Raw genomic sequence first — 6629 nt, 5'->3', positions numbered from 1 at the left:
CATTGTTTCTCTATAGCCTGAGTTGTTCTGGTTTTTATTTCAATTTTACATACATTACACACGATATTGTCTTCGTTAATACATAAAATGTCACTGCCATACTTCTTAATTCATTTCGTATCTCTAAGCGAATTTAACGTTTTGACTTCGACATTATGAATGGATCAGCACTACAATATTCAACTCGTACTAAATACTTGAGGAGGATAACATAACTGCACGGATTGCGTTGCAATGTGGACCGAGATTCCTTCTTTATGTACGCTGCTGTACTCGCCAGGTACACAAAAGACGGACGACACGGCACGTGCCATATACTCCGATACGAAACAACTTCACTTTTCCTTAAGTAATCCCGCATCTCCTGTCTAGTTATTAGCCTTATTGTTATCCTATTTATAAAATATTAAGAAAGCTACAATAAAAATAGCCTGCCAGTTGCTCCTCATCCGAAAGCCCTCTGCTTTGCGGACATTTATATCTGCTGGCAAATTTTTCAAAACTGCAACAGAATGTTTCTTAAGACCACAAAGGCCTTTGACGGACTAAGTAGGAAACGAAATCGGAAATTACTGCGGACACGATAGTCAAGTAAAATCACGTTTCGAAGCTGAAAATCGAAAAATATCTTGAATTCCTTCACGGTCAAGTTGGGCCAACACTGTGATATGATTGCTCTACATTCCACTTTAAGGAACCTCGTTTTACAGTTCGCGGCGACTCTGGGTGGAGGAGAAGTGAAGTTATGCATTGCATGCATTGGTGATTATCAGAGTGAAATTATAACAAAGGACATATAGTGCCTTCACAAGAAACCGATGGTGAAAAATTTGCTCTGAGGTTGCGATCCGCACGCGACGGATAATTTTGGTTATCGTGTTAGTGACATACAAGAATCGACAAAGAATTTTCTTCTCACATAGCGACATGACAAGCAATAAATTATATTTTTAGATTTGCTGTTATGAAGTATGCATGCCGCTGACTCTGGGGAACATACTATGCAAGCAAATTCCATTACTTCATTCTTACAATACCGATAAAATACAGGAAAACGACGAATGCATTTGTAGCACAAAAAAAGTTGTTGGTTTGAATATTTCACTTTTCATTTGGGTGTTTCTCACTTAGCTTGAAAAAAATATTTGGTGGCGAGACTCTATTCTAATATTCTACCTATCACGTCCTTCACCTATTATCCTTCCTATTTCTTCTCAAGTACTTTGTTTAATTTCCTCACATTGTTTTAATCCGATAAGCTATTAACCGTCGCAACTTAGCTGCTCTAGAATCTCTTACTACTTATGTGAGGTCCTTTTTGACTCTAATAATATTTGTTGTAAATAATTGATATTTTACAGGTTTATGCGTACTGGGTGTCCCATTTATCTTGTGCATCTATTATAACTTTTTTGTTTGGATAGGTATTTGAATTTTTATTTTTGACAGTTATATTAGAACGAGGGGCTAAGCATGAGTATGGAGATCTGGTGCATGCAACTACATTATGGTACAGATACACGTGACGTCATCAATTTTTCAAATAGCACTACATACAGTAATCATGTTACATTGATTACACACATTAAGACGAGTTCAAAAATGTATCACGATGTCGCCTTCCTAATCAATAACAACAATAAAACGAAACAAAAACGTACTTGAAATGTGATAATGTTATGCTTTGAGACTCAAAGATGATGTTCCAAATGGTGACCATTCACTTTAATGCGCATTCGAAGGCGTTCCCCGAAAGACCGTATGACTGTCTGGTATGTTGCTGGCTGAATGGACACACAAGACTCTCGAACGCATTGCTGCTTGTCGTCTGGTGTTGTAAGAATGTTCTGATACACACTGTTCTTTACAGTTTCCCACAGGAAGAAGTCTAGTGGTGACAGGTCCGGAGAACGTGCAGGTCACTAGTGGATTGTGGCGTCGACAGTTCTTGTGGTTTGTTTACATGTTAAGACAGCACTCGACGTGTACGGACGTCAATCGTCTTTCATTCTGTGTAAGTTAATGCACAAGAGAGTATCTACTGTCATTGCCAGTTCGAGGCCACAATATAAGTTACTGTGTTTCTAAGAAGAACGTGCTGAATTTTTCAAGTATTTTATAACATATTTCTCAGACGTTTCTAGTGCAGTAGACTGGACCCATGTTAAAGTACAATCACCTGGGGACAACACAGGTGAAAATCACCCCAATAGAATATGACACATTTCAATAAATGTGCAATTTATATGCCTATGTGATGCCAATCTGTTAATATTGGAGATACCATATTAACAACGTAGACTACACAAGTACAGACAGATTATTTAGTCCTGACAGCTCAGCGACGCGAAAGAGGGGAAGTAATCGGAGGAGTGGGGAGAGTTCCGGAGTAGAGATAAGGGCGAGCAGTCGGTAAAGGCAAGCGAGTGAATAAACCAAACATTAGCGTAACTAAATGGACTCGCCTGTCCCACGCGCACATCTCCGGCGACTGTCAGGACTAAATAATCGTACTGTACATAATATATGTTACTCAAATCCGCGCCATATAAACATGAGGCTAACGAAAATTATGACGATGGCCGCCTTTATAAGAGTGCGAAATTGTCATGGCCTCTTAAGTACTTCACTCTGAAATGAAAAAAATATTGCATTTTAATAACAGTTTTGTTAACAAAATCCTAACTGAGGTTGTTGAAACGCGTAATGTTTAAACAACTATTAAAATATTAAATGTTTGTTAGTAAAAAACTTGTTACAGCAAATTTAATGAAATATTATTGCGATGTACCGAAGTACATATGATATTTATATGCAGAAATTCTGCGTCATCATGGTGAAGAATGGGTGGAGCGGAGAAAAATTCTCTCTGGGACCGGGATTTAAACCCGGGAGGAACCGAGAGGATTCAATCCGGCATCGGAATGGAAATCCGGCGTGGCTTAGTGGATAGAGCGTCAGCATGTAGAGCTGAAGACCCGGGTTCAAATCCCGGTGCCGGAGAGAATTTTTCTCCGCTCCACCCGTCCTTCATCAAATTTAATGAAGGTGGATGAATTCAGCCATCAGTGACCTAGTAGTTGATACAGCGTCTTTTAATGTGTAATGTAGCGCCTGAGGGAGAAGTGTAATATGTTTACTAGGACTCATTCTGTACTTGATGTTCTTATACTTAGTCTATGTGAATTTCTTCCTTCAGTATACTGTGTAACGTTACGACATTCTGATATATTTAAAATGTTGGACAATTCTGTACTTGTCTCCACCCATCCTGGTGATATACGCGCTCTGTTCAACGGTCTATATCTGCGTGTGTACTGGTGTTTTTCTTGAAGTTAATGTAGGCGGCTTTGTGCAGGAACTAGTTCTGTTAGTCTTGGAAGACTTGTTCGAACAGCAATCCTTATACACGAAAGACAGTTTCACAGAGGGGGAAACGCCGCAGCTGTCGATGAAATAGGGATCATCTACCTACGCTCAGAGATACAGATTCTCAAATTAAATTAATCCAAATTAAATACTCAATATAGCAGAGTGGGCAACGGGCAGTAAAGAGATGTTCCGCTCGTGAACTTCAAAGACATTTCCCAATATTCTCGCGAAATTTACACTGAGATTAAAGCGAATCGATTCGGTTGGTTCTGGGAAACGTGTAGGTTTGATATTCTGAGGACCAGGTTTAGATGGCCAAAGTTTGAAGTATGCTTCATCCATTTAAAGTGCGTTTTAGTTCAAAACCAGAGGACAGACACCAGAAGATCCTTCGGTAAACAGATTTCTCGTCCGCGAGTAAGCCTAACATCCTTCTCGATTCGTATAGTCCAACCCTTTTGGGAGTCTGTTTCGAAGGAAGAGTTCTTTCTCACTAGAAGAAAAGCATTATACGTATATTGCAAATAGTCGAGATAATCTATTTCCTCTGTTGAGATAATTTCTGTCGACTCAGAACGTAGCTATTTTTAAGATGTATTATTTTATTTTTCTATGACATTAGGCTTCCGTTATAACTAGCGAACAGATTTGCAGATTTTTATTCATTTTTTTCTTTCTTTCGAACTCCTAATTTCTTCATACTTTTCCGAATCGTGATCATAGGAGTCTTACATTATGTGAATTCTGTTCAACCCAGAAAAAAATAAATTGGAACTTAGTACCTAAAAACCAAAATCATTGTTTATATGCGTTATTCTATATTTACTGCGTTATATCTTGATTTATTTTTATTTTGAGAGTGAGATCAATGTATTTCGAGACAGATATAGAGAGAGAGAGAGAGAGAGAGAGGGAGGGAAGAACACTCTCGACGTGGAGGAATCTGCCTCAATCCCTAAGGAAAAATCTGTACTTAGCAATGACAGCATCTATAGCTCTCTTGCTGCTCTCAATGCATATTTCAGTGACCTTCCGGGTGTTTCCGGGGTGGTGTTACAAACTTTCAGGGAAGATGGGGAAGGGCACATGTATCAATTTGAGATAAGGAACTCTGGTCCGGAAATGACTGAGTCGAAAGTTTAAGCAAAAATAGTTGTGTGGAAATGGAATTGTAATTTCATATCACGTGCCGTCCTTCCCTTAACTTTTGGAACAGTCGTGGAAAGATGTTATGGGCCGGATGTCTCCTACATGGGTACTTGCCCCGATACAATCTGTGAGCTTGTCTACTGTTCCCATTGGCTCATCCGTTTTCGAAAATCATGCCTGTTTATTCCGCTCTCGTGTACTCCTCCATTTCACTGGGACTGATCGACTTGACACTGCAGCTTGTACACATACACTGCTGTCTACAGACGTGCATATTAGAACCGATCATGTCCGTTACACATTACGCTATCTGCATTGCTTTAATGTAGTTTTTCTATCCCCTTCCCTCAAACAGCGCAGTGAATGGAATACTGTAAGTAGACAACGTATACAACGTCAAGTGAATACAGTATGTGTAAGATGTACAGATAAATACACATAATTGAGGTGTAAAGAGGAATAAAATTATTTCGTTTCCACACAACTATTATTGCTTGCAGCTTTTAACTCGGTCATTTCCGGAGCAGGGTTCCTTATCTCAAGTTGATACATTTGCCGTTCCCCATCATCCCTGAAAGTTTGTAACACTAGCCCAGAAACACGAAGCACAGTCACGAAGCTCGAGTTGTTTGGGTGCTAGGAACTATAGACTGTGCCGGTACTATTTCCCATTGTCTGTAATGAGGCGATAATAGCGATCCCAGTGGTTAGCAACTACCTATGGATGCATATTTACTACGTATTGAGCTTCGTGACTGTGGAGATAGTATATGCCGCTTGGTCGAGCTATATACAGAGATCGCCAGCACTGATTCAATGGATAAAGGGAAGAGAACTTAATAAAACTGTATCCATGTTAATTTTTAGATTTGTTTGAGAAGTATAAGTAGTGCATTATAAGAATGTAAGCTTAAATGCTCATTTTTCACAAATTTGTTTTTTTTATACGAAAGGAACATTTTGTCAACTTTTTTCATAGAGGAGTGTAATTTTCAGATATGTTTATTTAGTAGCCTTACAGGTACTGAAACAATGTTTTTGTAAATCTAATATATCGTAAATACGTATTACTGAACATAGTGTAGTAAACATTTTGAAAATATTCACATGGAAAATGTTTGTAAGGAAATGAATTAACAAAGCAACTACTGTAACATCATATGCAAAAGATATGTGCCCATGTGTTGTAAAAATGTCAGCTCTATAGCTTCAGCAGGTTTCGAGAAAATAATTTAATATTCTAATGTTAGGAAGTTGCTCACCAATATCACCTTAAAAGCATAATGCGATAAGCGTTTTGTTATGGAATATTAGTCACACTTAATACATGTATTATACCAGGGCTGGACAGCAAGAGCGGATTCTACTCTCACGGCTCACGGGGAGCCACATGATTTCTCTTCATCCCCTTTCTTCCCCGCCGAACACAGCGCAGCCTTTATTCCGTGACTGATGAATATTAAACGTCTCCGTTTAGAGTCTGGATGCGCTCCTGATGCCCAGCCATGACATATACAGTACCTAGGTAACTTTGCTCTGTACTATAATATTGTTTTGATTATTGTTTTGATTAGTTCATTGATTACTTTTATAAGGCTAAAGATACCATCAATATCAATTCCAACTTACTATGTCATACTCAATCTCTTTCTTTGGAATATCACTTTCTTTATGAATGATATGTTTCATCCACTTAGTATATTATAATTGTTCTACTATGGAATTTATGTGAATATTCCTTCTTAACTATTTACTACGTTATTAACGTTTAAAACACAACTGCAATTTTGAGAAATCGATGTTAGTACTTTTGTTTTACACACAATATAGATAATATTAAACAGAAAGTAGCCATATAAAAATTACATAAAATTTCACGTTCCATTTGAAGTTTGTGCACCACTGTCTTCTTAATCCAACAGGCTGCTTATTTCTCCTTTCACACCTAGCGTTTGATGCCTGCGCACGATGTCAAGGTCAGAAAAATACGCTTGCTTTAACATCACTGCTGTAGAAGGATGGAGTAAAAAAATACCATAGAAAGCAAACAAGAGGAAAGGTAGATGTAAAAAAGAAAGGCATTTTATTTAGGAAGGATTAAGGAAAGT

General features: G+C 38.2%; 1 non-coding gene across 1 annotated transcript; it reads left to right on the top strand.

Annotated features, from left to right (window-relative positions):
• The first annotated feature begins 2931 nt into the window (after positions 1-2931).
• On the top strand, positions 2932-3003 carry TRNAY-GUA (transfer RNA tyrosine (anticodon GUA)). Its single transcript has one exon. It is a non-coding gene; the product is annotated as a tRNA-Tyr (tRNA).
• Positions 3004-6629: the final 3626 nt, after the last annotated feature.

The sequence above is a fragment of the Periplaneta americana genome, chromosome 10 (assembly GCF_040183065.1).
Source record: "Periplaneta americana isolate PAMFEO1 chromosome 10, P.americana_PAMFEO1_priV1, whole genome shotgun sequence".
Taxonomy (NCBI): domain Eukaryota; kingdom Metazoa; phylum Arthropoda; class Insecta; order Blattodea; family Blattidae; genus Periplaneta; species Periplaneta americana.
This window is presented reverse-complemented; position numbering and strand designations above follow the sequence as displayed.